At 42.1% G+C, this 18,696-nt stretch overlaps 1 protein-coding gene across 1 annotated transcript in view; it reads left to right on the forward strand.

Moving 5' to 3' along the window:
- The window catches only part of STK4 (serine/threonine kinase 4), a 90,362-nt gene that overhangs the window by 48,777 nt on the left and 22,889 nt on the right, over nt 1–18,696 (forward strand). The window lies entirely within an intron of this gene.

Genomic DNA, 18,696 nt, shown 5'->3' on the forward strand with positions numbered 1-18,696 from the left:
TACAGCTAAGGATAACAGTCTTCTGAGGACCAGAATAACTCACCTGAAGTTACTTAGCCTATTAGTCCCTGAACCCATGTTAGGACCCAGGTTCCTTTGTTTTTATCATCTATTTGTTTACTCACTGATTTATTCATCATCTGCTATTATCATCTATTTTTTCATTCATTTATTTATTAATTCTTTGGATGCCAGTATGTGCCTGACACTTTGCTAAGGGTATAGGGGTGAACAGAACCATCAGAAACCCGTTCCTCATGGAGGTTCATTTTAGAAGAAGAAAAATTTAAAAAAAGAAGAAGAAGAAGAAAAATAAGAAAGTAAACTATTGTGTCCGATAGTGATAAGTGTTGTAGAAAGTATGCAGCAGGAGAGGGAGATTGGTGGGGAAGGGAAGGGAAAAAGGAGGTGGGGGGGAGTGTGTGTGAGTGTGTGTGAATATGTAGCAGTTTTAAATAACCAGTTGAGGAAGGTCTAATTGGTAAGAGGATAAGAGAGTGAAGTTTGTGACTATCCAAAGTGGCTGGAATAGCAAGTGTAAAGTCCCAAGGCAGCGATTTGCTTAGTGTGTTGGCAGAACAGTGAAGTGAATGGTACATCTGGAATGGCATCAAGGGGACATGCTGTAGCAGGAAATGAGATCAGAGGAATAATGAGGAGTCAAATAACATAGGGCTTTTTGTGTAATAATAATAACTTCAACTTTTACTCTGAGTAAAATGGAAAGCTACTGGCAAGATGTGACTTGATCCTACTTAACGTTTTGAAAATATTATATTGGTTGCTGTATTGATACACTATAGAAAAGCTAGATTTGGTGAACACAAGTGTACCTGTTATACAAAACAGGCCTGCCTGCTGCCTTTTCTCTCTTCTAGATCTCTTGCATTCTTGGTTTTCCACTGTGTCAGGATTCAGCTTCAGAATCCTCCTTAAGACAGTGTTCCAGGCTGCCACCATTATTTAGAGTAGACCCATGAGACTTGAATCATCAGGTTTGCGATTCCATCTTGCCTCTGTAGTTGTCTTGGACATCTTTGAAAGGACTGATTTTCTCAGTGAGTCTTTAGGCAAAGTGAAACAATTCCCAGGTGCCAAATCACATCACCATTGTGATGGGATGCTTGAGAATCCTCAGATCTGTGTAGTCCCCAGGTCTAGTTAGTATTCCTAGAGATTCTGGTCACTTTAATCATTAATTTGGGATCAATAGTTCCCATGTTTGAAGAACTCATTTCTCTCTGCCATCGTTTTCCCAAACTCAGATCCCTGGCAGAGAATTTATTTGGACGGGCAAGCTACTTACACACAGGGGCTTTAGTAGGTCTTTAGAGAAAGAGCTTTTTATTTGGGAAGCAGATGACCACTGGGGCGAGTGTGCCTGTGAGCACAGTGACTAGATTAGAACTTTGCCCAACATGTATTCTTCCCGGCTGGTGCAGGAGGAAGGTTCTGAGACTTACCAGAAGTTATTACCTGGCATCATCCAGCTCACATACCTTTCTTTGTGTCCTATGCAGTGTTTAAACATTTTAAATTAGTTGCCTGTGTTTGAAAATTGAGAGCTTCTACATAAAATGTTGGAACTCCAGCTTATTTTGAAAACTTGGAAGAGCTGACCGTAAAAGACCTACATTAAAAGGAAATCTTTTTTTATTATCTTATTGGTTGTGCTGGGACTTCTTGCTGCGCAGGCTTTTCTGTAGTTGTGGCAAGCAGGGGCTGCTCTCTACTTGCGGTGCACAGGCGTTGCCGTGGCTTCTCTGGTTGCCAAGCACGGGCTCTAGGGCACTTGGATTTCAGTAGCTGCAGTGCGTCGGCTCAATAGTTATGGCTCCCGGGCTCTAGAGCACAGACTCAGTAGTTGTGATGCAACGAGCTTATTTGCTCTGAGGCTTGTGAGGCTTCCCGGATCAGGGATCGGACCTATGTCTCCTAAACTTGCAGGGGAACTCTTTACCACTGAGCCACCAGGAAAACCCCCAGACCTACATTTTTTTTAAAAACTTTTGTTTTGCATTTTTGGCTGCACTGGGTCTTTGTTGCCGCATGCAGGCTTTCTTTGAGTTGCGGTGAGTGGGCTTCTCATCATGGTGGCTACTTTTGTCATGGAGCTGGGGCTTAGGCATGCTGGCTTTGGTAGCTGTGACTTTCGGGCCCTAGAGAGTGGACTCAATAGCTGTGCTGCAGTGAAGAGTTTGCATGCTCCAAGACATGTGGGATCTTCCAGGACCAAGGACAGAACCCATGTCCCCTGTGTTGGCAGATGGGTTCTTAACCACTGGACCACCAAGGAAGTCCAAGATACACGTTTTTAAAATTTGTTTATTTTAATTGGAGGCTAATTACTTTACAATATTGTGGTGGTTTTTGCCATACATTGACATGAATCAGCCACGGGTGCACATGTGTTCCCCATCCTGAACCACCCTCCCACTTCCCTCCCACCCCATCCCTCTGGGTTGTCCCAGAGTACCAGCTTTGAGTGCCCTGCTTCATGCATCGAACTTGCATGGTCATCTATTTTACTTATGGTAATATACATGGTTCAATGCTGTTCTCTCAAATCATCCGCCCTCACCTTCTCCCAATAGTGCAAAAGTCTATTCTTTACATCTGTGTCTCTTTGCTGTCTTGCATATAGGGCCGTCGTTACTGCCTTTCTAAATTCCATATATATTCGTTGGTGTATTAGTGTTTGTATTGGTGAATTGGTTTTGATGTTGGTGTTTCTCTTTCTGACTTACTTCACTCTATGTAATAGGCTCCAGTTTCATCCACCTCATTAGAACTGACTCAGATGCATTCTTTTTTAGAGCCAAGATCCATTTTTGATTGATAGGTTATCTGGAGCTGAGTAGAAGCTGCTCTCTTCAGATCTGACCACCCCAGTTCTCCTCAAGATCCTATTGACTTCATTCACTTGTATTAAGTTTCTGACCTGTTTGGCATATAAGCCATTTGATCTGGGGACTCCTGGTCTAAATCATTTGGATTTATATATGTCCACATTGTGTCTGAGTCACCCCATCCTGACAAAAAATTTTATTCTAATGTTACCTTGAAAATTTCAAGAGAATTCCCTTCTAAGAGAATTTCAGACTAAGCAGTGAGAGAAAACTGAGGTAGGATGTACATGATCTGGGCTTCCCTGGTGGCTCAGATGGTGAAGACTCCACCTGCAATGCAGGAGACTCGGGTTCGATCCCTGGGTTGGGAAGATCCCCCGGAGAAGGGAGTGGCTCCCCACTCCAGTATTCTTGCCTGAAGAATTCCACGGACAGAGGAGCCTGGCGGGCCATAGTACATGGGGTCGCAGAGAGTCAGACAACTGAGTGGCTACCACTTCTTCTTTCATACATAAGCTACTACACCAAAAGGTTCCAAAGATCAGATGAAAACTATTCTTAATGCCTCAGTACTCTTGCTGTATGGCCTGAATCCCAAATCAAGTACTTAAAATAATATTCTAAGTAATCAGGTACTTAAAATAATAGTCCTCTGTCCATGGAATTCTCCAGGCAAGAATACTGGAGTGGGTTGCCATTCCCTTCTCCGGGGGATCTTCCCAACCCAGGGATCAAACCTGGGTCTCCTGCATTGCAGGCAGATCCTTTACCATCTGAGCCACCGGGGACGTCCGCTAATCTAAAACAGTGTTTCTCAAAGTGCAATTCCCAGACAAGCAGTGTCAGCATCACCTGGAAACTTGTTGGAAATGCAGGTCTTCCGCATTGCAGGTGGATTCTTTACCAGCTGAGCCACAAGGGAAGCCTTTCTTTTCTCAGTTCAGTTCAGTTCAGTTGCTCAGTCGCGTCCGACTCTTTGCGACCCCATGAATCGCAGCACACCAGGCCTCCCTGTCCAGCACCAACTCCCGGAGTTTACTCAAACTCATGCCCATGGAGTTGGTGATGCCATCCAGCCATCTCATCCTCTGTCGTCCCCTTCTCCTCCTGCCCCCAATCCCTCCCAGCATCAGGGTCTTTTCCAGTGAGTCAACTCTTCATGTGAGGTGGCCAAAGTACTGGAGTTTCAGCTTCAGCATCAGTCCTTCCAATGAACACCCAGGACTGATCTCCTTTAGGATGGACTGGTTGGATCTCCTTGTAGTCCAAGGGACTCTCAAGAGTCTTCTCCAACACCACAGTTCAAAAGCATCAATTTTTTGGTGCTCAGCTTTCTTCTTTCCTACTAGATGCTATAAAAATTCAGAAACCAGGGTGAATCCATATTTTGACAACATTGCATGATTTTTAAGTTTCCTTTCTACTCCCCTTTTGAGTCTCCTGTACTCTTAGTGGAGGAACCAAAGCAATACCTAAAATCAGAGAAGTGTTTGTGTGAAAGTGACATCTGGCAGGGACTTCCCTGGTGGTCTACTGGCTAAGACTCCGTGCTTCCAGTGCAGGAGTCTGGGTTCGATCCCTGGTCAGGGAACTAGATCCCATGTGCTGCAATTAAGAGTTCACATGTCACAACTAAGACCCGGTGCAGCCAAATAAATATTTTAAAAAAGGAAATATAAAATGACATCTGGCAAAGAAAGAGCCAATCCATTGAGTGAAGAAAGTGTTCTGAGTAACCCCACTAAGCTTAAGAGAGAGGGGTATGTGTCAGACAAGCTGCCATGTTCCCCTCAATGGTCTTTTAGAGATTTTCTGATTTCCCAGCAGGCAGTATTTAGTTATAAAGAAGATACTCTCTTTCTTCCTGTGAAGGCAATTGCTATTTTGAAATGAATTTTTTTGCCCAGACATGGCAAATGGGAAGTAATTTAATCAGTCAAAGTGGCAGAATTTGATACTGACAAGAAAACTTATTTTCATCTGCAACTGAATTCTTGTTGCATTTTTAAAATTGAATTGCCTTGTTTGCCACGCTGAAAAAATAACAAAGATTTCCTTCAATTTTTGAGACATAATAGTGATTAAAGTATAAATAAAATATACTTATAAATGCAATATTCTCTAAAATTTGTATTTCATAGTCTATAAACACATGCATTTTTGGAAATGAATGTTGCTTTTATGAGAGTTCAAACCCTCCCATTTGCCATCATAAAAGCCACAAAAAGCTGTCAGCTTAAACCCAATTTGGCTCACGGACCTTCCAAAAACACACTGTAGTATTTTCGTCTAAGGAGGCTCAATACCAAGGGGGATGAAGACAGACCAGCCCCAGGCTCTCCTGGAGTTGACTGTGGTGAGGGAAACAGACATTAAGTCAGATAATATACCAGTTCAGTTAATAGTGGCTATTTTTATTTTAAAGGAGCACAGTAAGAGATAGTGTAAGAAAAGGCCTTGCAGAGGACAGAGCTGAGAAACCCACCTGTGTCTATATAGGAATTTTTGTGTGTAATAGTGATAAAATGCAGAATAATGCAAACAGTGTGATATCATTTGTATAAATTTTTTAAAAAACCACAAACCGTGCTACCTATTTCTGTTATGCACACATGCAACTGAATAGGTAGAAAAGGATATGAAACTACTTGGTAAGAGTCACTACATTTGAGGAGAAGAACTTCCGTTTTAACTGTTTCTACAGTGAGAATGTATTGCCGTGTTAACAGATTACTTGCATAAATTTAAAAAATAGAGTGGGGTATGTCTTTTTTAAATTCTCCTGAGGTCTTCCTGGTTTTAGTCTAAATGGAGTTAGCTGGAGCTTCCGCAGAACTAGATGAACCACGGTACTTTTCAATCTTAGTAACTTTGCAAAGATTGCTGATTATCAGCTCTTGGTATATAAGGTCTAAGAGTAAGTTTCGTATTTATTCAAATAATGTTTCCAGATTTCTTATGACTTATTCTTTAAAAAAAGAGTTGATAGTAACTGGACCCCACATACTCATTCAGTCTGTGTACACTGAGTCCTCTATGTGTGAGTAGCCAAGACTGTAAGATCCTTGATGGCTGGGAATTTTACTCATCTTCATATTCCTAACACCTAACAATCGCCTGGCTTATAGTTAGTACGGACTTTTCAGTTAACCTCAGAGACAGCCTCTGAATTAATTGATTCTCTTAATTCTTAAAAATTAAGAGTAATAATTCTTTAATGCCATTAATTAATTCAGTTAATTAATTGAATTAATTCAACAAATATAGTCATTACCCTAAGAAAGCACGTAGTGTAGAATAAAAAGGTAATCAAATAATTTCGATACCTTGTGCTAATAATAGCTTACATTGCTTGAGAACTTACTGTGTGCCAGGCATGGGTCTAAGGTCCTTTATAAACATTAGCTCAGTTCTCATAACCATTCCAGGTGGCAGGCAATATTATTGTCATTTTATGGATGAGAACACTGAGGCTTAAAGGAAGCAAGTCATTGATGAAAGTTGTACAGGTTGTAAGTGGCCGAGCAAGGATTCAACTCCAGAGCCTATCCTCTTAACCTTGTTTTGGCCTCTCTCTAGGCTCTTCTCGTAAATTCTGTTCATAAAGTACTTACAAAAAATGCTGTAGGAGCCCAGAAGAGGGAGCAAGAACCTCAGGAAAAAGAACCCCAAGAACAGCATCAAGAAATCTCATTTGAAGTGTGTTTTGAAAGATGAACAGGAATTCTGCAGCTGGAGGAGGGAGGGCCCTGCAGGGGGAGACACCCGGAGAGGAAGGGCTGTGTGTGTGTGTGTGTGTGTGTGTGTGTGTAAGGGCAGTGTGTGTGTGTGTGTGTGTGTAAGGGCAGTGTGTGTGTGTGTGTGTGCGTGTGTGTGCGCGCGGGCGCGGGCGGGCAGAGAGGTGTGGCGGAGACACCCGGAGAGGAAGGGCAGTGTGTGTGTGTGTGTGTGTGTGTGTGTGTGTGTGTGTGTGTGTGAAGGGCAGTGTGTGTGTGTGTGTGTGTGTGTGTGTGTGTGTGTGTGTGTGTGTGTGAAGGGCAGTGTGTGTGTGTGTGTGTGTGTGTGTGTGTGCGCGCGCGTGGGGGCAGAGAGGTGTGGCATGGACGGAAGTCACGAGTCGTGATGCTGGGAACGTGGGTGTGGGTGTGTGAGGACGGGGGCGGGTGCAGTGCTGTGCCCTTCAGGTGAAGTAAATTAGTGCCCATTCTGCCCTTTTTTTTTTTTTATGGAAATACTTAGCGCCCTCCTAGATTTTTTTCCTTGATATAGCAGAGAAATTAAAAATAGAATCCAGTGCAGCACAAAGAACTAAGCTAACAGCCCTCTGACATTGTCTGATAATGGGTCCAGCAGGATACAAAACCACCAGACTGTTAATTCAAAATTAATTTGATCAACAGAACCTGAACAAGATTGACTGTTTGGATTCTGTGCATAGTTATAAACCATTTGGATGGCTTTTTGTGGTAGTGAAGGATACATTTTAGCCCTGACTTTTTCCCTGGAGGGTGACAAAAACCTCTGATTTTGTGAAACTATCTTAAGCATTCTTTCCTGGATCAGGCCTTCAAATCAGACTGTTAGGTAGAGATTTCTCTGGGCTTTTATTAAGCTTTCCTGAACTGTCAGATCGTAGTCAGTTACTAATTTTTTATTGGATGGCATTTTTTGCTTTTGGCTGTACGCTTTAGAAATTAGACATTTGGTGAGCGATGAGAATTATTGCTGTCTTATTTATAATTTAATTTCATGATTGATATAGTGGCAGAAATGTTTGATTTACTCATGTTTAAATTAATACTCCTAAGGATGCTCTTAATTTTTTCTGGGAACCCAAATATCTACAACTTGAAACTTGAATCTGCCATTTTATGAAAATAAAAGAAACACTCCTAAAACTTTCTGTCTTTGGATTTATTGTCCATTTGTTTCAAGATGAGTTTTAAAAATGCATATCCTCAAATATCCTTGCCTCCATTGGTAAGACAGGCTCTAGTGAAGCTCCTGTCACTCAGCTGTAACAACCATCAACTCATGGCTCTTATTTCCTCTAATCCCCCTCTTCTATTATTCATCACCCCTACTGCATGGTTATTCTGAAGCAAATTCCAGGCATATTTCATTTTAAAATACTTCCATATGAATCTATAAAAGATCCCTTTAAAAAAATATAACCATAATACCATCATCATACATTTAAAAATTAAGAACAATAATTCTTTAAAGCTATAAAATACCCTGCCGGTATTCTGTTTTCCTCAGTCATTTCATGCTATTTTCTCATTGGCTTTCTGTTTTTAGATTGTTTTTTATTGTTTATTTTTTATTGTTTTTATTTTTATTTTCACTTCATAATTATACAAACTAATTGGTTCCAAAGACAAACTACGAAACAGAATTACTCAGATTTGGCTTCTGTCCCTATCCTGTCTACTTTATTTCCTCCTTTTTCGGTTGTTTCATTTCAGTTACACACACACACACACACACACACACACACAGAGACAGCCATCTCTCAGCATCTGTGGGGCACGTGCACACACACACACACACACACACAGAGCCATCTCTCAGCATCTGTGGGGCGCACACACACACACACACACACACACACAGAGCCATCTCTCAGCATCTGTGGGGCGCACACACACACACACACACACAGAGCCATCTCTCAGCATCTGTGGGGCGCGCGCGCGCGCGCACACACACACACACACACACACACACACACACACAAAGCCATCTCTCAGCATCTGTGGGGCACACACACACACACACACACACACAGAGCCATCTCTCAGCATCTGTGGGGCACACACACACACACACACACAGAGCCATCTCTCAGCATCTGTGGGGGATTGGTCCCGAGCTGCTGATGGCAAAAGCCGAGGATGCCGATGTCCTGTAGTCTGCACTCTATTATATCTGTGAGTTCTGCATCCGTGGATTCAGCCAACCATGGGTGATCCCCTGAGGGCCAACTGTATACAAATACATGGATATTTGTACTTCCATTCTTAAATAAGTAGATACACATTAAGATATCCCATTCTTGGTTAAGTAGATACACATAAGATATCCCATTCTTAGATAAAGATACACATTGTCATCTGCCTTTCTGTTTTCACTAAACTCTATGTCCTAGGAATCACTCCACAGCAGTATATAGGGATAGTCCTTATTTTGTTTTTCCTGATGTTTTAGCATTATATTGTGAAGAGGTACCATAGTTTATCCAGCCAGTCCTCTGTTGATAGACCTTTAGGTTGTTTGTAGTGGTTTTCAAGTTGATTACTTCGTAAACCTGTTCATAAACAGAGATTGAAACTTTTTATAATTGCTACCTTTGTTTTTTAAGGTATTTAATAGCTGTAGCCTTTCAGTTTTGAGAAGCAAGTTACATACTTTGAAGCTCTGTAACTTTTTTTTCTTTTTTGTAGTTATGTTGTCTTTTATTAACAATGACTAGATTGATTCGGTGATATCTCTCTGCTACAGTCTGGGGCTGGTGATAATAAACTAATGAAATTCTAATCTAGTCATAACACTGTGTCACAGGAGTACGTAATCAATGTCCCAGCAAACATTGTTAGATGCTCCTGATATCAGAATGTTGCCAGGCTAGTTTTAAGAACTGAAGGAATTCCTGGAGGTCTGGGATTCCCACTTGCTGTAATCAGAACCTGAAATTTCTTTAGTTTGAATCTCTTTACACCTGAAGCCAGATTTGTTCAGTTACTTTAATGTTGCTAAGTCTGAAGTCAGAAAAGAAAAACAACTATAAGTTTAGTATCATTTACTTGTCCTCAATCAGAAGCCTCCAAATACTTAAAAATGGTAATTAGTTATTAATCTAGAAAGTAGAGTTTTCCACTTTCAGTTGTGGTGTCAGTTATCTTTTTTCCTGCTGAATCCACAGCCATGACATTGAATTGTGGTCTCATGTACCCAGACCTATCCTTTTTCACTCTTCTTCCTTTGAGCTGTCAGATCCTTTCTTCAGTCTTTCTTTTCCACTTCCCCTCCCATTTTTTTCTCACATGGACTCTCGGCAGGTCAGTAATCAATATTCCTGGGACATGAAATGTTGAGAAAGACAGGGAAAAGGTTTATGCCAATTTTCTCACCCCCACCCAAAGACACTCTCTGTTAGAATTCTGAAAGCAGTATTTGCTTTTGTAGCCCCAGTGCCTTTGAAAGAAGGAAGATAATGCAGGACTCTTCTCTTTCCCTGAGATGTAGTACTTGTATCATTTCCCTCCCCAAATGTGACCACATTTACTTAAAAATCCTGGTGCTTTTTCATCACTCAAGTGAAATACAACAGAATTGAGCATCTTTTGTCTTTGCTGACATGTTCTCTCCAAGCACCAATAACTGAGTAGAAAGCATGTCTTTTCCTTTCTTCATCTCACCATTGGAATTCGATGCTAATGTTATTGAGATTTTGAGCTGACAGTGTAAGAAAGTATTGACAGCTTTGAGAAGCTGACTCAGCGAGGAGAAGGCTGATCCGTGGTGATTTATTGTATGGTAAAGACACGACTCATTGTGTGTCACTGATTGCTCGAGACATCCAAGCTTTTGGACAGGAAAAGTGTTAGATTTCACATGCGTTTAAATGTGAAATGGTGTCTGTTTCTAAGGAAATATATTATGCTTGTGGGTAGTTGGTGTTGATTTTGGTTGAGGTGGTTTGCGTGCCTGGGGTGTTTAGGTCATATGGTCAGACCTTTAGGTTTCTAATCCTGACTTTACCGTTTATTGAGTAGTTTGGGGCTAGTTTCTACTTGCTATGCCTCAGTTTCCTCACTGTAAAATGGAGATAATACTATTACCTCTAGTATAACTTTCATGTGGGACTGAGAATTAAGCATGGTAATGCTTATAAAGTGCCTTCAACACAATAGGCATTTCATAAATGTTAACTTCCTTCTCTTTCCCTCCCCCCCCCCATTCTTGAAACATCATCCATGGAGTAAATTTCAGTGACCTAAACACCTTTCCCCAGTGATTTACCATTGACTTTCATTATTAAACCAGAGATACATTCCCAAAGAAAACTTGCTCCCAAAGAGACTGATTTAAAACTGCTCTTAAAGAAAGGAGTCAGAACTTTTACCAAAAGTGATTACCCAGAGTGGTCATGAGTCACGTTTTTAGAACATCCCAGTGCTTGCTGGCTTTCCCCTACTTCTCTATTCCATATGTTTTTTGCCTTGTACCCTCCCCTCATTTCATGAACTATTAACATTACTGATCTTTTTCAAATCTTAAAGCACTGAGCCTCCACTGCAGTGCACACTTTGACCAGTAGATGTCACCATCTCTCTGCTTGTGTGTGCAGCTTCCTGGTTGGAAGAATTTCCTTATGATACAGAGGTTGCCAGCTGCGTCAAATTAGTGATAGCATTACTCCATCAGCCTGGAAGTTGGACATTATGTGAAGTGAGTTTCCTTGAAAATAGGGGTGCCTTGTAACTCTCCTAGACCAGGAGAATGAATAGCAAAGTATGTCAGAAGAGGGTTGAGTGGCCCTGGCTTCAGCTGGGAACTAGGATGGGTGACTTTTCTCTTTCAGGCTTGTGTTTCAGGTTTGCAGTCTGTAAAAATCAAGTGTAATTCTACCTGTCCTGCTTTTCCTCCAGGGTTAGAGGAAGGATCACATGACCGTCGGTCGGGGTTTTTTGAATCACATTTATTTTTAGAACAGTGATAGAATTCTATTAGCAGAGGATTGTAAGGCTGTTTATGTTTGCTTTAGGTTCATTGTATATTACTGTTAGTGCTTACTTTATTATTATTATTTTACTGTTTATCTTTGTAAAAAAAAACTAGGTCTTTGAATAAGAACAGATGATCCAGAGAGAAGGCCAAAGGGGCAGTTAAGCCCAGACTTCTGGAATGCATCTATTGCTCATGACGGTAATATTATCATCACTTTTGTTAATACAACATTTAATACAGTTAAAGGTGCATTCATATTTTCCTCTTTAACTTGGCGATTCTTAAGGGTACCTCTGAGGGGGCAAGACGAGTTTTCTTATCCCTTTTACAGTTTGAATATCTGAAATCCAGATGCTAAAAGACAGCTTTCCTACTTAACGCCAAAATCAAGTCTCGAACCAAAACACCCAGGTTGCTTCCTACCTCTGTTTACTCTTGGGTATTTTCTTACAGGAAAAACAAAACAAGCTAATCGTGAGCTCCAGTGCATGCATGCTCAGTCATGTCTGACTCTTTGTGACCCCGTGAACTGTAACCCACCAGGGTCCTCTGTCCTTAGAATTTTCCAGGCAAGAATACTGGAGTGGGGTGCCATTTCCTCCACCAGGGGATCTTCCCAACCCAGAGACTGAACCTGCGTCTCCTGTGTTGGCAGGCAGATTCTTTACCTAATGACATACTATGTACTTACTTAACTTTACAAAGAGGGTGAAAGAATCCTCTTTCAAATAATACGTGATGGGGGTTCTAGTGACCAGGAAGAATGGTTTCAGGTTTATCACATCTTACTGGGAATTTTATAAGAAGAGTATTTATTATTGACTTGAATTTTTTTCATGCTTATTCAGAGTGCATGCAGATTGTCCAGCTTTGCATTTCATTATTTATATAACTAATCCCCCTTGTCAGAACAACATGATTTTTACCTTCTCTTGATGTTCTTTATTATTTACTTTGTAACTGTGGGTGTTACAGTAATCGTGCTGTTGTTCAGGAAATGTCATGCTAACTATAAAAAGTCATTGTGATTGAGTTTTGACGAAATATAATCTCTGTGAAAACAAAGGTATCAATTGTAGAGGAGTCTTAATGGCTACAGCAAGCAGTTGATATGCCCTCAGGTGCCTTTTGGTCTCATTCAAGCACTCATTCCCAAATTTTTCCTCCCTCATAACCCTGTTATTTCCTCAGTGTTAACTTTTCTGTCAACTTACTCTTCTTACCTTAGTGGTAGAGATGGAATATTTTTACTAACTTTTTATTAATTAAAAAATTTTAATACAATTGTTAAAGGTTCCACACCATTTACAGTTATTAGAAAATGTTGGCTATATTCCCCCGGTCATGTAATACCTTCTAGCAGCCTGTCTTATACCCAACAGTTTGTACCTCCCACTCCAATAATCATATTGGCTGTTCATCATCTTGTCTTCTTTTCCTTCCCACCTTCTGTATTTACTTTATTATATAATTTTTGTGTTTTTGATAAGAACACTTAACGGAGGGACTACCATCTTGGCAGATTTTTAGGTACATACCATACAGGATGTTTGCTGTAGGCACCGTTGCGGCATGGCAGTAGATCTCTAAGACATACTCATCTTGTGTACCTGAGCTTGGTACCCTTGGGCTAATACCTCCCTGTTTCCCTGTTCGTCTCCTTTTCAGTTTTACTGTCGGGGACATGTGCTCTCTTCAAGCTGTAGAATTTGAGAAGAACTGATAATAGCAGTTACTGTGTGTTTCTCCTGTGTCGGGTCCCTCAGGCATCTTGGTCCATTCGCCTCTCACAGCATCTTGGCCCAGAAGATGCCAGCTCTTCCCCCTTGTTGACTGAGAGGCCCAGACACTCACTCATGTGTCCCCCCCTGCCTCGCCCCCAGGGCACCTGATTGATGGATGGTGAAGTTAGGCTCTCAGTTTAGATTTTCTGATGTCAAGACCATTTGCTTTTTTCAGAATAACACGCTTCTGTGGCAGGAAGCATCACACATGTGCTGGTGGTGAGTGCTTATTGATTCAGGGGCTGAATTGTCTTTCTCAGTGGGGCCCAGCCCTTGGCAAATCGCTGGGCACACAGGTGCTCAGAAAGCATCATTTGATTACACTGTTCAGATCCTTTGTGCCTTCTGTGACAAATTTTCCAAGTCTTTTCATATTTTTTCCTGTGATATCCATTCGTCTGTGTGTAGAGGATCATGTTAACCACCTTATAAAACTGATGTGTGACATTTAAGTCGAGGTCCCCTTCTGTGGTCCGTGTTAGTAGAAAGCATTGATTGGAACAGCAGTGTTGGGAAACCCCTCCCTCAGAGTTGGAGAGAGGTGTAAAGCATCTAGCAAAGTGCCTGGCATTCCTGCTCTATTATTAATAATGTTGGTTCCTTTCAGAGCGAGAGCTTAGATGCGGTGAAAGAGAGCGGTGGGTTGGCAGCCAGACCTCGGCTGTGACAGTAACCAGCTTTGTGTCCTTCAGCAAGCCACCTAATCTTTCTGGGGCTCTCGTTTCTTCATCTGCTAAATAAAAGTGAGATGAAAAAGTCTTCAAGAGCCCTCAAATTCTCTCAGGCTTTGTTCGCTAACCTTTAAAACGGAGATACCGCATACCTGTCGAAGGGGTTATTTGAGCCGGAAAGGCAGAGCCTATGTAAGGCATATAAAAGATGCTCAGTATATGTCAGGCTTTTGTCCCTCCTGTCCTTTTACAATGCGGGGAGGTGCTCTGGACACCCTGGAGACCAACATGAAACCAGGAGGCAGGATAACATACTGACCAGGGCCAGACACACCTGGATTTGATCCGGCTTCACTGTTGATGAGATCTCTAGCTCTGGGCAAGTCCCTTAACCTCCAAGCACTAATCATATTTACTTCAGGGTTATTGGGAAGGTTAAATTAGAAAAAGCTTTTAAAGTGTTTTAAAAGAGTGCTTCACACACAGTAGGCATTTAGTAAATTTTCTATTGATCTGTAAGATGTTGGTGGGAGAGATGAACTACCAGAGGGAAAGAGTTAAAGACGATGAGATGTGTTGCCCCAAACAAGAGAGGCAGGAGGCAAGCCCCAAACTCACCTCACAGCTCGGTCCAGGGCCTTGCTGCTTGCAGCTTCCGCCTCCTAGTTAAATGGGGTTTGCCTTGAAGTATTTACTTGACACCTGTGTGAAAGTCACTCAGTCGTGTCCGACTCTTTGCGACCCTATGGACTGTACAGTCCACAGAATTCCCCAGGCCAGAATACTGGAGCGGGTAGCCTTTCCTTTCTCCAGGAGATCTTCCTGACCCAGGGATCGAACCCAGGTCTCCCTCATTGCAGGCGGATTCTTTACCATCTAAACCACAAGGGAAGCCCAAGAGTACTGGAGTGTGTTGTCTATCTCTTCTCCAGGGGATCTTCCCGACCCAGGGATCGAACTGGGGTCTCCTGCATTGCAGGCGGATTCTTTACCAACTGAGCTATGAGGAAAGCTGCACTTAACACCTGAAATGAGCTTAATTCTGTTGAGACTTTGTTGTGCACGGGGTTTGAATATCAAACTTAACCAATTCCTCCAGACCTTGTGTGTCTTCTCTGATGAGATCACTTCCTTTCTGTGCCTGCCTGGAAGCTGTAGGACCTGGAAAGTTCTCACATCGGTATTCTTTTTCAGGACAGTTTTAATCCAGATGGGTGTGGTTGTTCATATAAAATAGCTCATGTGAATGTGTATGTGTGTGAGTGAGTGTGAGAGAGGATGAATGAGATCAAGATAGAGACCCAGAGCCGTATCTGGGATCCATCACTTGCCAAGTGCCCTGGCCCGTGTAGCTGAGTTCAGATTGCACACATCAGATCAGGAGGTGGGCAGCTGCTGGAGGAAGAGCAAACTCAGATCGACTTTACAGACCCCACCCATCACTTCCATTTGCTCTTTACTTAGCACAGTTGTAGTAAAGACTATTATAGGATTCTGTAGCCTTCAGATTTGGATGTCCCTTTTAAAAAAGGAATATAGATTTTTATTTTGAGATAACTGTAGATTCACATACAGTTGCATGAAATAATACAGAGAGATCCTGTGTACTCTATACCAGGAGTCCCCAACCACCGCGATCTCATGTTTGATAATCTGAGGTGGGGTTGATATAATAAAAATAGAAATAAAGTGCACAATAAATGTGATGTGCCTGAATCATCCCAAAACCATATCTCACCCCTCCTAGTCCATGAAAAATTTGTTTTCCACGAAATTGGTCCCTGGTGCCCAAAAGGCTGGGGACCACTGCCCTCTCTACAGTTTCCCCAGTGGTCACATCTTGAGAAGTCATAGCACAGTTTCACAATGAGGATATCTAGATTCATCCATCCAGACGAGAGACGAGCATCCATCGGGGATGAAAGAACAGTTGTGTCACCACAAGGATCGCTCCTGTTGGCTTTTACAGGTGCACCCTCCCCACACCGTTCCCTCATATGTGGCAACCACTCATCTCCATTTGACGTACCTTTTTGGGAATTTAACAGATCTTAAGGAAGTGGTATTTAAAATGCAGTAAAATCAAGAAATTGGCTGTCCTCTCCCAAGGGTTCTTACCCCAGACGGGGCAGGACCAAGTGGCAAGTTACTTTCTCTGGGAAGAAATGTTCCATTCCGCATTCAGGTGGACATTTTCTACGTCTGACATGCTGCCGAGACTGAAATTATAATCTACAACCATTCTGGGATGAATTTAGTTAAACCGGTTCCTGGGATGAATTAAGGTCTTGTGAGAAAAATACCACACATCATGTTATATTATCCGTGGCAGCCCTTCCCTGTGCCAGCTTGGTTAATGAGGACAACAGCTGCCCAGATGTTTATTGCCGAAGGAACACGTAACAGTGGTGCTGGGAACTCAGCACTTCGTGTGAGAATTTTCAGAAACCATGCCTGGTTTCCTGGTATTTGATCAGCATGTGCAGTTTTAGGGACACTTCCATAGAAGGTATGTGATTCGGAGGACTTCGCCTTTTTTCATTCGCACGACCTCTCCTCCCGTCTCAGTTTTGTTCTTATGAAAAATGAAAATCCCAAAAGAAAGCCTTCTTCCCTGACTACTGGCCTTCCCCCTATCCCTGCCTTCCCCTCCCCCTGTCTTCCTTCTGTACCTGGGACTGTTCAACAGGGCGGAACTGACCATAGCCTCAAGGAAACGTGGAGACAATGACCTTCAAGGTTTTATCCGCTCTGGGAGCCAGTGATGTTGCGTCAGTGAGCTCTTGTAGCTTCTCCAGTGCGATGGGCTAGAGGAGCATCCCGCATTCACAGTAAGGGGGTCCTCCTGGGTGTGTCTCAGAGAGACCAGGCTGCTGTACGTGCTGTGGATCACATATCCAACCCTGAGGGGCCGTGGAGACTGGGGAAAGGAGAGCCAGTGTGGCCATGAACACATAATTTTTACCATTTGGATTACCAAAAGGGTCTGAACTCTCCAGTTCACCCCAGATCTTAGCACTTCCTGCTTCCTTGTGTTAAAACTAGCCCATTGAGGTCATTTTCCTTGGCCGTACTGACTTCTGAAAACAGCTGCGTTTGTGACCCCTGATTTAAGTAACCCCCAAATCATGGACCTCAAGGTAGCGTCCAACTTTTTGATACTAAGCATGCTTTAATGAACCTCTTTGCACAATATGTATGTCCTTAGAAGTAATTCTTACAAGTAGAACACTTGAGCGTCAAACCTTGTAAATTTGGGATTGTGATACAGATGGTCACATTCCCCTATCATTTGGGTGTCTAAATTGTCACTTTGTGTTATTTGTCAGTGGAGTTTTTATTTTCCTATTGATTCCAAAGAGTTCTTCATATATCAAGTGAGCTTATGAATTTTTAAATAAAGGTATTTCCCTAGTTTTAAAAAACTTTATGTAAGGTGTCTGTTCAGGTATTTTTAATTCTATGTATTTTCATTTAGCAGCTTTTCCTTTGTGGTTTCTGGGATTTAATGCCACGTTTAGAAGTTTTTCAGATCCCAGCATTATAAAAATATTGACCCTTACTTTGTTTTAGAATGTTTATGTTTTTCTTTTTCAATGTTTATCTTGTCAGGATGTGTCTTGGTATGAAGACTAAGGTTGCAGTCCAGTTTCATATTTTTCTAAACAGCTAGCCAATTTCCCTAACAACCAGTATTTTTATTATACATGGTGAATTTGGAATTACCAAATCTCAATGACTTCTCATAGCTATTAAAGTGGCTTTGTTTTTACAGATAGCAAGTTTCCACTTCAGACTTTGAGTTTAAATATTTTTCTGCTTTTAAAGCCTCTAGAAAGGATCTGTGAACAGAACACCATATTGGTTTTGGCATTAACTTTAATGCATCTCAAAGAGGCTGATTCTACAGAATTTGATCCAAAGCACTTCTATGTCTTGATGCCTTTTTTGCCAAGCAAAATTGATTATTTCTGACCAAAAGGCCTTCAGTGCTGGACTGAAAAAAGAGTCGGGATCCTCTTAGGCTGGTTGCAGGTTATATAATTTGGCATCAAGTACAATGCTTTTTTCTTTTTCTCCTAGGTTTCTTTCTATTCTCTAGTCTTTAAGAGTCAGTGCCCCTTGTTGCTGGGTACTTCATATTTGGAGGGCAAATTCAGGTCCTCTTTGTCCAAACCTTAGTAATTATAACTTAAGTGTGCTAAGTCGCTTCAGTTGTGCCTGACTCTTTGCGACCCCACAGACTGTAGCCTGCCAGGCTTCTCTGTCCGTGGGGTTCTCCAGACAAGAATAGTGGAGTGGGTTGCCATGACCTCCTCCAGAGGATCTTCCTGACCCAGGGTTTGAACCCAAGTCTCTTATGTCTCCTGCATTGGCAGGTGAGTTCTCTACCACTGAGAGAGTTCAGTCTCTCAGTGAACTCTGCAACCCCATGGACTGCAGCACGGCAGGCCTCCCTGTCCATCACCAACTCCCGGAGCTTACTCAAACTCATGTCCATCAAGTTGGTGATGCCTTCCAACCATCTCATCCTCTCTCGTCCCCTTCTCCTTCTGCCTTCAATCTTTTCCAGCATCAGGGTCTTTTCCAGTGAGTCGGTTCTTCACATCAGGTGGCCAAAGTGTTGGAGTTTCAGCTTCAGCATCAGTCCTTCCAATG

The sequence above is a fragment of the Cervus canadensis genome, chromosome 10 (genome assembly GCF_019320065.1).
Source record: "Cervus canadensis isolate Bull #8, Minnesota chromosome 10, ASM1932006v1, whole genome shotgun sequence".
Lineage (NCBI taxonomy): Eukaryota > Metazoa > Chordata > Mammalia > Artiodactyla > Cervidae > Cervus > Cervus canadensis.